We start from the raw sequence: 17,114 nt of genomic DNA, 5'->3' as shown, positions 1-17,114 counted from the left end.
TTTCTCGGTGACTCTCGTGGAACGGCGGAGCGGAGTCCAGAGCAGCGGCCTCGGCGATCAGCGGTGCGGCGATAGCGTTTTGAGGTGCGCGGGTTCAACCTCTTTCAGCGCCTCCCATATGGTCTAGCGGTTAGGATTCCTGGTTTTCACCCAGGCGGCCCGGGTTCGACTCCCGGTATGGGAAGTTCACATTTTCCTGCCGGATAGCGAAACTCCCCACTGCCTTCTCCTATTTTTCCACACATTTTCCCTCAAAATTCCTTCCGGCGTTTTTTTTTGCACCTCTGCGGCAAAATTCCTCGGGGCTAGGAGGCGCCTAAAGCCGTGGGAACGCTTTGCCACTGCAAACGCAGCCTCGCACCTGTTCAAACGTTCAAGTGCTTTGGAGCACAGAGCCCCCAGCCAATTAACATGCTGTTAATTCGCTTCTTCTATAACGCGAGCAAAAAAATTCCTGCTTGTGTCCCATGGTGTATTTTAAATCGCCCCGACTTGCTCAAGGCAAATAGGATCGTGCTGAAGATATATAGAGAAATCCATATATGATCTATAGATTTATACATGTGGGGGCTCATTTATTGCTGAAGGGATTCCTGGGAGCTCCCCCACATCTGCAGGACTCGGAAACCTGGAGAGATCTGCTGCGGTTTCCTGGGTTCCAGAGATCCGGGCGGCTGCTGCCACAGCGCCGGGGCCATCACCCTGGGTGTCCCCTCCCAGAGCCATCAATCTCCTCTTGTGTCCCCTGAGAGCCACTGTCTCATGTGTCCCTGTGAGGCCTGTCACCTTAGGTGTCCCCTCTGAGCCTCATCATCCCTCCGAGAGCCATCAACCACCCCGGGTGTCCCCCCTGAGCCTCGTCACCTTGTGTGTCCCCTCCCAGAGCCATCAACCACCCCGGGTGTCCCCCCTGAGCCTTGTCACCTTGTGTGTCCCCTCCCAGAGCCATCAGTCACCCCGGGTGTCCCCCCTGAGCCTCGTCACCTTGTGTGTCCCCTCCCAGAGCCATCAGTCACCCCGGGTGTCCCCCCTGAGCCTTGTCACCTTGTGTGTCCCCTCCCAGAGCCATCAACCACCCCGGGTGTCCCCCCTGAGCCTTGTCACCTTGTGTGTCCCCTCCCAGAGCCATCAGTCACCCCGGGTGTCCCCCCTGAGCCTCGTCACCTTGTGTGTCCCCTCGGAGCCGTCCCCATGTGTGTCCCCTGAGCTTTGTCACCCTGTGTGTCCCCTCGGAGCCTTGCCATCCTTCCCAGAGCCATCAACCCCTCAGTGTCCCCCCCTCAGGCCCTTGTCACCCCCTCCCTCCCTGGCACCCGGCAGTTCCAGCTCCACAGGAATTCCAGCCTGGCAAACCTTTGACTATTCCATGGCTGAGAAAGGCGGTGCTGGTCCCGCAGCATTGCAGGTTTTGAAGCTTTTTGACGCTTTATTCCCCCCGTTCCTTGAAGGTTTTAGAGCTAACACGGACATAAAAATGGGCTTAAATTTCTCCTTTAAAAACCGGGCACGATGTTAAGAAAACACCCACCCCCCCTTTTTTTTTGTATCTGATTTTAACAAATACTTCCTGTTTACATTTCAAATATCCTCATCAGACCCCGTACCCCGAACTGCGGAGTTCTGTCTGACTCTGCGCGTGTTCATTTCATATCCATGCAAAACAAATCCCGGGAGCAGCTGTGACAATGACTTTGTGTCCCCTCAAACTGTGCCAAGGCCCACAAGAGTCTGGAGCCATTTCACCTCTTTGTTCCTCTCGCTGAACTCTCAGATATCCCAATTAAACAGAAAAAAATTCCAAGTCTGATCAGCTGTGAAGGGGGAAGAGAATACTTTTTTTTTCCCCCCTCTCCTATCCCCCTTCCTTCTGGACCTCTCCTCTAGTTTTAAAGCAAATTTTTGAAGTAAATGGTCCAAAATCAGAATATTCTGACAAATCTGTCTAATTCCCTGATGTTCTTGGAGGAGAACAACTTGTCTTCAATTCTGGAACTCAGTTTCTAACCGAGCCGCACAATGACAACATTCACTTGCTGCCAGCAGCTGCTCTGAGCTGTCCTTGTTCAGCAAGAGCCTTCTGCTCACAGATCCTCCACACTCAAGTTGTTAAGTTTTGAAGCTTTATTGGCCAAATTTTCACTTTAACAACCCAAAAGCTGTAAAAAGTGCAGCTCAGGGGCTGGGCAGAGATAACCCCACACTCCAGGACCCAAATGCAAGCCCTGAACAAGCACTGAGCACTTCCAACTCCTGTTTTTATGGCTGTGGCAGACCACAAAGAGGTGGAGCTCCACTCCTTCCTTGACAGAGCGCCCTGGATTTGGGATCTAGGGCTGTTAGCACGGAGATAAAAAGATAAAGGCACCAGCACGCCCATCATCTGCAGCAGCAGCACAGGAAAGCAAGGCAGGAAGTTGTGCTCACTCCCAAAAATATCCCGATCTTTTAATTCAGCCCACAAGACAAAAATAGCTTCATCACCAGGTATTGTTTAATTGGCTTCCGTGCTGCTCTGAAATGAATCAGTGACCCCCACAGAATCATTACTGTCAAGGAGGAAAACCCCAAACTGAGCTGCCAAAACTCAAGAGACCAAAACATTTTGTTTTGTGTAAACATTTTGTGTAAAATGTGTACAAAAAGCAGCCTGGGGTTCGCTGCTCTCTGATAAAAGTTGTACTCAAGGCTCAGCAAATGCCAAGACTCCTCGTTCCAAGGCTCTCCCTGCCTTCACTGCAGGGATTTCTTCACCCACGGAACGTTTGGACCTGTTTTGTGGAACAAAGAGCCACAAAATGAGCTGGAAGGTGTTTCACACAGGCACAAAGGGCTGTCGGTGCTCCCACCTATCCCTGCCAAGGGAAATGAGGCACCTTCAGAGCTCTGGGAAGTTTTAAACCAGGAGAAGTCACCAGCCAGGCCACCCTTTGTCTCCTTGGCCCCACCCTGACTACAGGGGATCAATAAATGTCATTTAAATCCAGCGCAGCCGTGCCCTGTGTGCAGCACTGAGTCTTTCCAATGCCCCCCAAATCGGCAAAATCCTCTGAAGGTGAGGTGGGCTGAGGGGGTGATGTCTTTGTGCCAGTGCTGCTGTGGGTAATTAGCACAAAACCATTAATTACTGAATCCCAGACCGGTTTGACCTTAAAGCTCCTCCAGTTCTGCCCCTGCCACAGGCAGGGACACCTTCCCCTGCCCCAGGGTGGCATTCCCTAAGGACATGTGGCTGTCACAGAGCTGTGCAGAGAGCTCAGGCTGACAGGAACGCCTCTGCTGCTGCACAGGCTCTGTAATCCCCTTTTCAGTTGCCTCCTGTCTTGTCTTGCAGTGACTCCAAATGATCAAGCAGCGTGTGCAGGGGAAGAGAAGGGGATCAGGGAGTGATCAGAGGTGTGTGCACAGGAGGGAGCCTCCGGCAGCACACAGAGACTCCCTTCCATTCCCAGCTCTGCCTGGAAAGCCAGGCGTGCCTCTGCTGTGTCCCCAGCCTTAATCTTCCTTGTTTCCCGCAACATCCCTGTTTTATCTCCTGCTTTGAAGGCTGCAGAATCCTTCCCAAAAGCTGTCAGGATTACACGGGGCAGGTGGAGCTCGCACAGAGCCGCTAATGAGCTTGTCGTGATCGGGATGCCAAGCAGAGTGTCTGCTTTAACCCTGAGCGTGCATTCGGCTGTCAGTCAGCACAACATTCCCCCCAGCTCGGGGGCAGGGCTGGACATTGCTCCTCTCCATGCTGGGCAGCGCGGGGAGTGTGACAGCAGCTGTCAGCCAGCGGCAGAACACGGTTTGGGGGACTTCATCCATGGATAAATCACAGCCTGGAGCAGCTCCTTCTCTCGACCACCTCCAACTCTTCCTGTGGAGAGGATCTGCGACCGGGTTTCTGCTCTGCGGCTGCTGCCTGCAGCTCCAGGACACGGACAGGACCGCGGCCGCCTGCTCCACGTCCCTCAGCCAGAGCCAGCCTGGAAAACTCACCCCGGCACAGCGCCAGCCTCTTCCACGGCACGACCCTCAGCAGAGACTGCTCACCCACGGCCGGAGACTCTTTCCTCTGACCCTCCTCAAGGCCACCAAAGCTACCGTGTGACGCCGGTATCCCCGGTCCAAGTCCCGGACGCCAAAGCCGCTCCTGGACCCCAAACCCCCTCGCGGACCCCAAATCGCTCTCTGACCCCAAACCCCTCCCGGACCCCAAAGCCGCTCCCGGATCCCAAACCCCTCCCGGATCCCAAAGCCGCTCCCGGATCCCAAACCCCTCGCGCCTCCATCGGCGCCTCTTCCCGGCGCGGATCCCCCTCACAGCCCCTGTGACGTCACCACCGCGCCGCCGGCTGCCATTGGTCGTTTCTGTCCCCGCGCCTGCGCACTGCCGCGGCTGAAGCGGCGCCGCTTCCGGGTTGCTTGGGGCCGGCACCGCCGCTCCCGGCGCCCGCTATGCCTCAGGTGTTCCCGGCGCCCGCGGTGTTCCCGCCGCTCCCGGTGTCTCCGGCGCCCGCGGTGTTCCCGCCGCTCCCGGTGTCTCCGGCGCCCGCGGTGTTCCCGGTGGGGCAGTGCAGCCCCTCCGCCGCCCGCGCGGTGTCTGAGGCGGCGCGGGGGACACGACTGCGCGTGCGTGAGGCGCGCTGCTGCTGGCGCCGCCTGGCGGCCGCGGGCGGTGCCTGAGGCGCAGGGCGGGCGCGGCCCACGGAGCGCGCGGCGCCTCCGGGCGATGGGGGATCGCTGAGGGATCGCTGAGGGATCGCTGGGGGAGCGCTGAGGGATCGCTGAGGGATCCCGGGGCTGGAAAAGCGCTCCGGCATTATCAAATGTGACCCATCCCCACCCCGGCCCCAGCCCAGAGCGCTGGGTGCCACCTCCAGGCGTTCCTTGGGCCCCTCCAGGGATGGGCGCTCCAAACCCCACGGGGCAGCTCCAAGGCCTGAGCGCCCTTTCCGTGGGGAAATTCCTGCTGCTGTCCACCCTGACCTCCCCTGGCCCAGCCTGAGGCCGTTCCCTCTCCTCCTGTTCCCTGGAGCAGAGCCCGACCCCCCCGGCTGTCCCCTCCTGTCAGGGAGCTGTGCAGAGCCACCAGTCCCCCCTGAGCCTCCTTTTCTCCAGGCTCAGCCCCTTGCCCAGCTCTCTCAGCCCCTCCTGGGGCTCCAGCCCCTTCCCCAGCTCCATTCCCTGCCCTGGACATGCTCCAGCCCCTCGGGGTCCTGCCGTGAGTGTCCCAGAGCTGTCCCCAGCACAGGGATGGGCACTGCCCTGCTCCTGCTGTGCCCCAGGGCTGGCACAAGGTGCCCTCGGCTTCGGCCACCCGGGCACACCTGGGCACACCTGGGCACACCTGGGCACACCTGGGCACACCTGGGCTTGTGTCCAGCCTCTGTCCCCAGCACCCCTGGAGCCTTGCCCAGTTTTCCAGCCCCTCTTCCCCCAGCCTGGAGCGTTCCATGGAGACCCAAGGGCAGGACCAGGCACTTGGCCTTGTTGACCCTCACAGTTCTGGTGTCACCCATGGCTCCAGCCTGTCCTGATCCCTCTGCAGGACCTCCCTGCCCTCCTGCAGAGCCACATCCCACCCAGTTCGGTGCCATCTGTGAATTTACTGATGATTATCCCCTAACCCAGATCATCAATAAAGATACTGAACGGGACTGGGCTCAGTGCTGATCCCTGGGGGACACCAGGCTGGTCCCAACTGGATATGACACCATTCCCACCATTCCCACCATTCCCTGGGCTGGCCATCAGCCACTTTTCAGCCCTGCCCAAGTGACCCTGTCCATAGGCTGCAGCTTTTCCAGAACAGCAGCACCCTGGGAGAGCTGAAATAAGGCACAAAAGCAAAATTCCATCCCAAAGAAGAGCCTGAAAAAAGGAAAAGCATTGGGAAAAGCTACACAGGATGCTGAGAAGAAACAACCCAGCTGAAATGTGTAATTCCAGCCCAGAGAATGTGTGTTTCTAGAAATAGAAAAATTAGAATAGAAAATTAGTCACAGAGAGAAAATTAACTCCCTGCACATGTAAAACAGAATAATTGGGAGAGGTAGGAAGGCTCAGGCAAATCCCTCGTGAGTCCAAATGCTCTGCTGGAGCAGGCTGCACCTCACCGGTGTGACTGTCAGCACAGGGATCAGTGCTTGGATCCCTCCATCCATCATCCATCCATCCCTCCCTCCATCCCTCCATCATCCATCCCTCTTCCCCCCTTTTCTTTCCCTTTCTCTTTCCCCCTTTTCTTTCCCTTTCTCTTTCCCTCTTTTCTTTCCCTTTCTCTTTCCCCCTTTTCTTTCCCTTTCTCTTTTCCCCTTTTCTTTCCCTTTCTCTTTTCCCCTTTTCTTTCCCTTTCTCTTTTCCCCTTTTCTTTCCCTTTCTCTTTTCCCCTTTTCTTTCCCTTTCTCTTTTCCCCTTTTCTTTCCCTTTCTCTTTCCCCCTTTTCTTTCCCTTTCTCTTTTCCCCTTTTCTTTCCCTTTCTCTTTTCCCCTTTTCTTTCCCTTTCTCTTTCCCCATTTTCTTTTTCCTTTTAAAATTATTTTCCTTTTTCCTCTAGAAAATCTTTTAGCCCACTATTTGCTGTTTAATGTACAACTGAAACTTTTTTTTAAGCAGTAAATTCCACGTTTCAGCTTTGATTATTGGATAGGGAATTCCCCGATGCCCTTTAGGTCAAATCTCTTCATGTGATTCACATTCATCTCTAAAAACCACAGATTGATGATCCAGGGTTGAAGTTCCATCCTCTTTGCTGAGGAGCAAAACTCTCGGACCAATCCCTAAAATTTTACAGGAAAATGCAGCTTCTCACTCATCAAAGTGCTGGAGCTGTCCCATGGGAAAATCTGCCAGAAACAGGGAGCAAATCCTGGGAAATATCCCCTGACAGTGAGTTAGGTCAGCACACGTGCCCTGGGAAGGTCCAGCATCATCTTCCCAGGGTGTGAGAACAGCTTTGGCCAAGGTAAAACGCCCTCTTGGTGCTTCCCCTCCCATCAAAAACACCCCAAACCCCCAAATCTGGATGGGATGAGTTGCCTAAATCAGGACTGAAATCACATTTAGGGCATCTGTGTCTTAACCAGCCTGGGTGAGATGGAATCATGAATTCAGGGGGTTCACTCTGGGCGTCTCCCGAATTCCCTGGAGGGGAAGGATTGTGCAGGAGCTGGATTCTGCAGGGCCAGGGGCTGTGGGGAGGCCCCTGGCCCCCTCCTGATCCCTGCACGTCCTTTCCCAGCCCAAAGGGGCCGTGGGAGCTGCCCAGAGAGAAGCTCACGGGGATTTTGAGGTCCCTCGTGCTCACACGTGTCCAGAGCCTGCAGGGAGCACGAATTAAACAGAGAAATCCCGTGATTTTCCCTCACTGCCCTGAAACCCTCTCCCAAACCAGCTCAAGGAATGTTTCTGTTTCTGGTTTGTTTTTAGGGGTGCAGAGGGAGGGCTGGGTTTCCAAGAAATGTGTGACAATGCTCAAGGACTTCTGTTATTCCCAAATCCCAGAGCTCGTTCCCACTGATCTTTAACCTTTCCACACCTTTGGGTTTTCCCCTCCTCACCCCAGCAACACCTTTTGGTTTGGCAAAATGGGGAACCTGAAATCAGAGTAACCAACAGCCAAGGGTTTGTTGATCCATCCTCTGGATAAACCACCTCCCGTGGGAGACAGGAATTAAGGAAGGGGAGGCAGTTTCCAGCAAATGGACAAAATTCCTGGTCCCAATCCCTAAATTTGGGATTAGCGGCTCATTATTTAAGCAGTGCCCTCCCAGATTCGCTCAAACACTCCCAAACCTTTCTGAAAAGCTCCTCCAGTCTCAGCAGGCCTGAATCACTTGGAATAATTCCTTCTGCATTGCTCAGAAGAGATTTTAACAAATTACATCGTAACCTCTGGATTTTAATAATTGCAAAAGCTGCAGGGGAAGAAGTAAAGCCAGAAGTAAAACCACTTCCCACTTATTATGAGTTTACCAACATCATCCCTAATGTTTAAAACCCCAGCGACAATAAACCCACACAAACGCTCTCCCCCTAAAGAACAGCCCCCATCCTTTAACAATCCTTCCCCCCCCAGATTTAGCAGGGTAATTGCATGAGATGGAATGAGCACAACTCCAAAAACAACATTTTATCTGCGTTCTTCACCAGCTCGTGGCTCGGGGCTCTAAAACTATTTTGATGTTGGGATGGAGCTTAATTTTCAAACACACACCAGCGGCAGGGCTTGAGCAGATGAGTCTGGAGCGAGGGATTCAGTTCCTTATTTATGGTTCTTGAGGGAATTTTGGTTGACTTGTTATATTTGGGACTCTTCTGGTCAAAGGAACCTGCCAGGCTCCACCCTCCTGCCAGGTTCTTTCTTCCCCCCATTATCCTGCCAAGCAATTTAGCTCTTTCTTAGCCGGAGGATTGCTCTGCAATTAAATCAGTCTTGCTGGAGGAGTTAGTCACAGAGCACATGGAATGTTCCATGGGGCTGATTGCAGCACCCCCTGAGCAGAGCCTGACAGCTCCATTCCACTCAGTAAAAGTGATCCAGCAGCTCCTGCCAGGCTCTTTGGGCCGACTTGTGGCACCTGAGTGTAAATCAGGAGTGACAGCATCGAAACCCCTGTGCTCTACAGCAGGGCCTGGCTGCTGGCCTCGGCCGGAGATCTCCCGTTTACAGAATTCTCTTATTGTTAATTCTGAGCTCCATGGGATTTGTCCAACCCTTCACAAAATGCCTCGAGCCCACAACAAAAGAAACCACCTGTGTCCTTTTCAGACCCTTCCAGGGACACCTTCCCCTGTCCCAGGCTGCTCCATCCTGGCCTTGGGCACTGCCAGGGATCCAGGGGCAGCCACAGCTGCTCTGGGCACCCTGTGCCAGGGCCTGCCCGCCCTCCCAGGGAACAATTCCTGCCCAATCTCCCATCCAGCCCTGTACTCTGGCAGTGGGAAGCCATTCCCTGTGTCCTGTCCCTCCATCCCTTGTCCCCAGCCCCTCTCCAGCTCTCCTGGGGCCCCTTTAGGCCCTGGAAGCTGATTCTGCTTCCTCACTCTGCTCCCAGATGGATTCACCAAACTTCTGTATTCTCCTGGAACTCCGGGGGTTTGGAGCAGCCTGGGAATGTGCAAGTGTCCCTGCCCAGGGCAGGGAAGGGACAGGCTGAGCTTTAAGCTCCTTCCAACCCCATCCAGGCTGGCATTCTGTGGTTCTGTCATTTTTTTACCCACAGGGGAGATCTCAAGGCTCAGTGGGAATCAACATCCAGCAGAGATTCTTTTAATTCTGCCATTTCCATGGCTCTGGGATGAGGGGAACACTGAGGTGGGAACAGCCTGCCCCGATCCCTGGAGTTCACTCACCTGGAGTGACCCTGCTGGAACTCCCGCAGAAATCCCAAATCCAGCGGTTCTTGTGCATCCCAGAGTGGAGATTCCCTTGTGTAACACCCACAGACTGTGAGCAATTATTTCCATTATTTCTATTTCTATTTAGACTCCCTTAGCTGTGTTGGCCAGGAAAGCAAACCCCAATTGTTGATGAATCCCTGGATGAGACACAAATGAGGAAATGAGGGATGTAAAAGCTACAACTGCAGGTTTAACTGTCCAAAGGAACTGCTGGAAGTGTGAAGGGAAGCAGATTCCCAGGTTTTTTTAAACATTTATAATATGAAAACCTTCCTCTCCTACAACAGCCAGCTCCTATGGCCATATTAAATAAATTAATTTTTTTAAAAATGGCTTTGGAGCATATTGATTTGCTGTATTCTGCCTGTTTTCCATTCTGTTTCCCCACAATGACCAGACAATAATGACAAAATCAAAATGTGTGTGGCTGTGAGGAAAGGGAGCGAGGCTGGGATGTGTTTCCCCATTTTCCCCATAAGGGGATGTCTGTGTGTTTCCTTAACCCTTCAAGCAGCCCTAAAATATATTTTGAGAGAAGCAAGGAAAAGGGAAAGCTCTAAATAGCTTCAGTTTCAAACCTATGAAATGAGAAAGTAGGAAAAAAAATAATGATTTGACAAAAGACGTGGTGAAGATATTCTGAGATGGTTCCAGGACTGAATTCCTTCTGTTCCCTCCTATTGTGGGGATAAAGAGAGATTCTAAATTTATGAAATAGGGAACAAATGAATGACTGTGCAGAGTGGGGCGAAAACAACCCCCAGCCCTGTGGGAAATGGAGCCAGAGGTTCCCTGGATCTGCACAACCCACAGAGGACCTGGCCCAGCACAGCTGGGATGCGCTCAGGAATATTCCTGCTCTCTCACTGCCCTTTTCTCACCTGGACTTTGTCCCCAGCTGAGCTGATCCACTGAAACCACAGCGGGGGATAAAATCAGTTCTGAAATAGAGGGAAATAAATCAGTTCTAAACCAGGGGGAGATAAATCAGCTTCTCCTCCCATCCCTGCCTGTGCTAATCTGCATTTCCCACTCGTTTGTCACTCCAAGTACAGCTGGAACTGAACACCCCTGCCAGGAGCACCTGGCAGCTCCAGCTCTGCCTGCCCACACAGATTTAAGCCTGGCCTATCTCCTGATCTTCAACCAAGGAGCTGAGCTCTGTCCTTCAGCAGAAACCAAGCCCAGTTACACCTGACAGGAGAGCTAAGCCCAGCCTTATGGACAGAACTGATTTCAGGACGTTTCTCTGCACATTTCCTCAGCTTCAGATGAGCTGGGCTTACCTGGACAACCTTAAACTTCCACCTGAGGGGACAGTGAATCAGAGCTCTCCCCTGGTTTGGTTTATTGGGGCACTTTTAGGCTGGTAAGCTGTGAAATACAGGATTTACTGGGGGCAAAGCAGCTCCAGGATGGATTCTGAGCCTCTCCTTAATTTTGCATTCTCCTTGTTCAAGCATCCCATAAATAAAGGGTTTGAGAGCGTTTCTTTGCACTTCTGCTGAGCAAGAGCACTGGGGGAGCTGCTGGGTTATATCTTCCAAGGATTTTATAGCCATAGAAACAATGAAATCCTTCAATATCCTTCAGTCCCCGCTCACTCTGAAGGCAGAGCTGAACTCTCGTGGTTTAATTCTCGCTGCCAGTGACAGCTCCAACTCTGCCCACTTTCAAAAAGCCACACTGGAATATTTATCCCTTTAGAAAACAAACACTAAGGAAAGGCAGTGGTCCCCAAAACCTTTGAACAGCATAAATCAAAGGCACCCCAGAAGGTTGAATCAACACAAGTGAGCCCAGAAACCGAAGGAGATAAAAGCAGGGAGGAAAATAAACCTGCAGCACTCCAGCTCTCAATCCAGGGGATAAATACATGGCACTTGAGGGCATGGATTAATGTTACCATGGTGGTGGCTGACGTTTGGACTTGATGATCTGAAAGGTCTTTTCCAGCATTAACAACCCTGTGATTCCAGGATTTTCTGCCTTTTTCTCCTGCTCTGGGGCTGAGAAACCCCCTGGGAGCCTGGAGCCACAGGCTGCACCTCAGAGCTCTGCAGGGATTTTTAATCCATCTCTCTTCATGTTTATGGAAGATGGCACAGGAAATCTCTCAGCCTCGGAGCATCTCCCCGGCTCTGCACATCCAGGACAGACCTGAGGTGAATGATCCCCTCCAAGCTCCTTCCAGAGCCATTCCAGTGGCAATCAGAGGCAGCAGTTCCTAGAGAAACACCTCCTATCAAATTTAGGAGCCTTCCCTTAGGGAGGAAGCATCCATTTCCCCTTCTACCTGTCATTCTTCTTCATTTATGGCCTGAATGAGGCACGAAATCTAGCAGGCTTTAGGTAAAAAATGAGCTGTTCTTGGCAAAGAGAGCCTCAGTGGATTAAAAAAAACCCAACAAAACCAACCCCAAACTGTTGGAATGAAGATGCAGTTAATAGGAGCAAAAAATAAATAGAAACAGACTCTAAATGTAAATGAACATTACATCACCACTGGCATTTCAGCTCCTTTTCAAATACAGAAATAGAAGCAGATTTCACTCGCAGAAAGTTGCTGTGTTCACACAGCCTGAGCTGCTCTGGGGGCACAGCCCTGAACCTTCTGCTCCCCAAAAACAATTCAAGATTCGGGAATGGAGCAAGAGGGATCGGGCAGAGGGGGAAAGTCCCAACTTTCTGGTCAAAAGGGGTTGAGAGAAACAAAATTCTACTCCTTAACCCTGTGGAGATGGGATTTGTTTGTGTCTGTCAGCTCCAGCGGGGTTCACTCCACCTCAGGCAGATTGGAGGTGAAAGCAAATAATTCAATTCCAGCCCAGGGGCAGGCTGGGCTCTTAATTAAGTGAGAGAGGTGACAGAAAGAGGGAAATAACCCCCGATGCAACTTTAGCAGCAGATTTCTTTCCCAGCTGTCACCTCAAATCCTCGAGATCCACGCTGGCCACACAAATTCCAGGCACAATTTCCAGCCTGGAAATACACTCTGAGCGCTCTTGGAGTGAGACCTTAAAGCTGGAGCACCTGAGCCCCCAGGTATTGCCAATCCCACCCCATCTCAGGGGGCAGAACCTTCCTGGGCAGTGAAACCCCTCCGAGTTCCCAATTCCACGAGACCCTTCCCTTCAGTGCATTTCTCTGGTCCTCAGGCTGTGCCAGGGGAGGCTCAGGATGGATATTGGGAACAATTCCTTCATGGAAAGGGCTGTCAGGAATTGGAATGGGCTGCAAGGCTCCTGATGTGCTCAGGTCCTGGAAAGGTCGATGGAAAATGGGGAATTCTGCAGCCTTTAACATGGTGCCTCATCCTCCAGGAGTTCTGAGTGATTTCGGGGAATGAGGAGTTAAAGGGCAGCAAACAAAGGCAGGTGAAGAAGATTTGAGATGATTTTCCCTTATCCTCACCCACCTCAGGCATTCAATTTTGTACAAGGCTGTGTCTCAGACTCAAAACCACATTGTTCCCTGTGGGAAGGAGGAGATGGATCCTGGGCTCCCGTGTGCCAAAGCAGGAGTGACGGAGGGAAGGATGTTAATTTAGGAAGGATGGCACACTGACATTTCATCGTGTCTGATATGGCAGAAGAGATTTCTTTTTTTTTTTTTTTTTTAACAGGATGAGCTTCAATATTTTACAAAATATGTGTTCCCTGTGATTATTTGTAAAGCATCGAGGATGGGCTTGGCACTTCCCTGACAGAAACACTGGCAGGTCCCTGCCTGGAGGGATCCAGAATTGGGGCAGAGCAAGGGAAGGTGATGGGAAGAGGGGATGGGAGGACAGGGGTGCAGCAGAGGGAGACCAGAAGCAGAATTAAGAATTTTTTTATTCTTTTCTAGATTTTTTTTTTCTTTTAATGTGATGCATTTGAAATCCAGGCTTAAGATCTGATTCAAGTTCAGATTATTTTTTTTTCCTGCCCAAACTTTCCTCTGGCCCTGACTGGAGCAGAAAACCAAAATGCTGAAATTCCTCATGGAGTAAATAGAAGGATGATGTTGGGACAGCCTCACTTGGCCAGGTGGAAGCATTTCCCTCCAGGTTTGTCATTCTGGAAGCAATTCTGGCCCCAAGAAGGGAAAGCGGAGAGGGACGTTCCCAGGGAGTGACACGCCCAGGGCACAGGGAGGCCTTGGATGTCTCCAGGTTTGTTTGTGGAAGGGTTGGGGTGGGTTCCTGGGACGTGGTTTGGGGTGGCTGGAGTGTTTCTCACAGAATTAATTGGAAACCAATCCCCCTCTGGATCCCCATCCCCACTTCCCTCCCAGGACGTTCCTGCAGTGCAGGCTCCAAGGAGTTCATGGAATTTCTGCTTTCCCCTGCATGGATAACGGGGCACAGAACCCTTTCCTGGCCCTGCAGGAACTCCAGCACCAAAAATCCCTGAGCAACCTCGGAGCTACCCCAGGCACCCAGAGAGAGGGGAGGGTGCCCGTGTCCTCAGCTCCCGGCTGCCGCATGGGGGGGATTCGGGGATTTCGGGAAAAGCTTCGGGTTTCCACCTTTCCCTGCTCGTGAGGAAGTGTCTGCCAGCGAGGAGCTGAGCTGGCAGCAACAATCCCAGTATTCTCGGAGAGGAATCGTTAGGATTAGCTGGGGGATGACACCGCCTGCTCCATTCCCCTGTGCTTGGGGACACCAGGCTGAGGGCAGGGCGGGGGGATGTGCTGGAGACCCAAATCCCACTGGAGCCACCTCCTTTTCCATCCCGCTGCCTCCAGCTCCAGGCAGGATGAGCACGTGGAGGACAAAGCTGTGCTGCAGCCCGAAGGCTGGGTGACAAAAATCCCAAAAAACAGACTTCAGGAAGCGGCTGGGTGGAGGGGTGAGCTGAGGGAGGTGCTAATTAGATTAGGTGGTAATTAACTGTGCTGCTCGCCATGGCTCAGCCTTCAGCTGTCACTCACCCACTCCCGGAGCCGGTGGAACACATCCCTGTGCGAGGGAAACTCTGCCACTTCCCTCCTCCTGCAAAGGCGGAGGAATCCTTGTCCCTGCGTGACCAAGCCCAGGGCAGGGCTGGAGTCCTCATCCCTGGAAGGGTTCAAAAACCCTGGATGTGGCGCCGGAGGACAGGGGCTGGTGGTGCTGGCTGAGCTTTGGGCTTGCTGATCCCAAAGCTCTTTTCCGGACGTTCTCATGGAAATGGGATATTTATATTAAACAACACACAGGTTAGAGCTCGTTAAACAGTTACGTTTCAGTCAAAACTCTGGAAGCAATCTCATTTTAGTTCCACATTCCCTCTGCAGCAGCCATCCTGTGATTCCAACGTGGATCTCCGGGCCCCTTTTGCATTTTCTGACTTCCAGGCAACATCTCACGGCTCCAGAAGCTTTTGACGACTTAACCAAACTTAGACTGAGTCTAAAGTGAACTCGAGCACAATGTTCAGGTGCAATGGATGCTGTGGGAATGGCACCAAAATCTGCTGGCTCCAACCCCGGGTGTCACATCCCAGTAAACTTCCAGCTGCCTGGATTGGAAAGGAACTTTGACGGTTGGAAAAGAAACCCCCAAACCGTGAACTGAGAACGAGTTAATGCCTTGGAAATCATCAAAAGTGGAAGTCAAATGGATCCGGAGTTGGCCTCAGGTGCTGGCACGGGGAGGGGAAGGGGAGGCTGCAGGCTCTGCTCCGGCTCCTCTCCGGAGGGGGACAGGAGAGCTGGTGGCATTCCCAGCTGTGAAATGCAGGGAAAAGAAATCCAAAATTCGGCAGCAGCTCAGGAGAGCCAGCGGCTGCCTGGGAACACTAGAGGGAGCAGGGCCAGGAGGGAAGGCAGGAAAGCAGAAACCACTCCAGCTCCTGAGATGGCTTCCAGGGCAAGGGAAGGGAGCCCTCAAATTTGGGGAGCACAGCAACAAAGGGATGTGTCCGACAGGGATGTGCAGGACAGGAGGTGTTGAGTTTTCTCTTCTTTTCTGCCAGAGTCGGCATTAAATGCTTGAAATTAGTTTTTGTGTTTGGAGTCAGGTGTTTTTTAATTCTTATCTCTATTGCAGTCTCACAAACTGTGACTTCTACCACACTGCTACGGTAACCAAGTAGAAACTGAGCCCCCTGTCTCTCTCTCCAAGGCCTTTTAAGGATCAACTGTCCAATTAAGAAATGACACCTCAATTATTTTTACTTTTAACCCAATAACCAACCACCCGTGGTCTGCAATGAGGATTTTTCTATCCAATTACAATCCCACCCAGACCCAGGAAGAAGAAGGTGAAAAAGAAGGACTCAACCTCTGCCCTAAAACCTCCATCTTGCTTCATATCTGTATTACTGTATTCTAAACCCTTAAACTCTGAGTTTTGCACCCTGTGATGTCACACACTTCTATCCAAACTCCACACCCACAATCCCGGCGCTGTCTCTCAATTTTGGGAGCCTTTTCCACGGCCTCAGGTCAAATGCAATGTTTGCTTGGGGGAGTCAGGGCCTGTCAGCACAGGACGTCTGGAATTCTCAGTGCCCAGGGTTCCACCAAGGAGGCACCAGCTGGAATTTCCTTTGGCACAGGTGAGCCGGGCACACCTCAGCCCAGCCAGGTGAGCAGCTCCTCTGGACAGGCCAAATCCCAGCTCCCTGCAGGACAGGAAAAGCAGGAATGGGTTTTGCTGCCCCTTGGTGAGCCAGGCAGAGCCAACTCAGCCCCAGGAGGGACAGACCCGCCTGGTTCTGTCTCAGCTTCGGGCTGGAACTTCCTCAAACCTCCCAAGCCAATTCCAGGCTTTCCCACAGTTTTCCTCTGTGAAACCCAAACAGCTGCACCTGCCTCTCTTTAAATAACCAGGATAGGGCGGGGCTGCTCTCTGCACAGTTCAATTCTCTCTTTCAGAGGCATCAGGAGTTGTTTGCACCTCGGTTTTTCCCAGCTCTGTGCTCTCCTCCCGTGTTTCCAGGAGCCGGCTCTCCCTGACTTGGTTAAGAGTTCATTTGTTTGCAGCTCCTTGGAAGCAGCTCCAGGCACCGAGGAGATGCCAATTAGTGTCCAGGCAGTTCATTTGGAGAGGGGCAGGAGGAGGCAGGGCTTTGAACTGCTCCAAGGCATTGGGAAGTCCGAGCAGCACCCGAGCTGCTCAGCAGGGCCGGTCTGGGGCGCGGGAGGTGAATTTGGAGATGATTTATTCCAGGTGCCCAGCAGATGCTGGCCGTGAAGTGTGCGTGTGCTGCTCTGCCAGGATGGAGCCTTCCTTAGCTCCTAATGAATCCTAAACCTCTCCTTAGCTCCTAATGAATCTCAAACCACTCCACCAGAAGGTTGGCACAGCCTCCTGGGAAGTGGCATTTTGACAGGGATTTGTTTTTGTTTTTTTTTTTTTTTTTTTTTTGAATCATTAACTTTTGTTTGCAGGAGCTTTCCCTGCGAAGTGCTGGATCCGCATCCCAGCTCCCAGCACGTTTGGGTGAAATCCCTCAGTGTCGCTTCTCCTTCCAAAAATACTCTGGAAAAGGAGATTTGTCTTCTCTGGGTACGTCCTGAGAAAGCCTTTGGAAAGGATTTATCCCAGTCTTATCGTATTAATATATATTTTAATTATTACTATCGGTAGAAGTCAATGATGATGGAATAGGTCCATGTTAGCAGCTATCGGGAGTAGCCCACACTACTCCACAGAGGTGACACCAGTCCTTTGGCGCCCAATTCCCAGCTGTCCGAGGGCTCTTTTCCTGGCACTAATCCCACTTTTGGCAGAACTGTGCAGCTCAGTGATATTA

The 17,114-nt window shown here is 52.3% G+C and overlaps 1 non-coding gene across 1 annotated transcript; it reads left to right on the top strand.

Moving 5' to 3' along the window:
* The first annotated feature begins 112 nt into the window (after nucleotides 1-112).
* Nucleotides 113-184, top strand: TRNAE-UUC (transfer RNA glutamic acid (anticodon UUC)). The gene has a single exon. It is a non-coding gene; the product is annotated as a tRNA-Glu (tRNA).
* The last annotated feature ends 16,930 nt before the right edge of the window (nucleotides 185-17,114 follow it).

The sequence above is a fragment of the Chamaea fasciata genome, unplaced genomic scaffold (genome assembly GCF_029207755.1).
Source record: "Chamaea fasciata isolate MVZ Bird 193981 ecotype frontalis unplaced genomic scaffold, bChaFas1.0.hap1 SCAF_22, whole genome shotgun sequence".
In the NCBI taxonomy this organism is placed as follows: domain Eukaryota; kingdom Metazoa; phylum Chordata; class Aves; order Passeriformes; family Sylviidae; genus Chamaea; species Chamaea fasciata.
The sequence above is the reverse complement of the archived record's forward strand: the minus strand, read 5'-3'. Positions and strand labels throughout refer to the sequence as shown.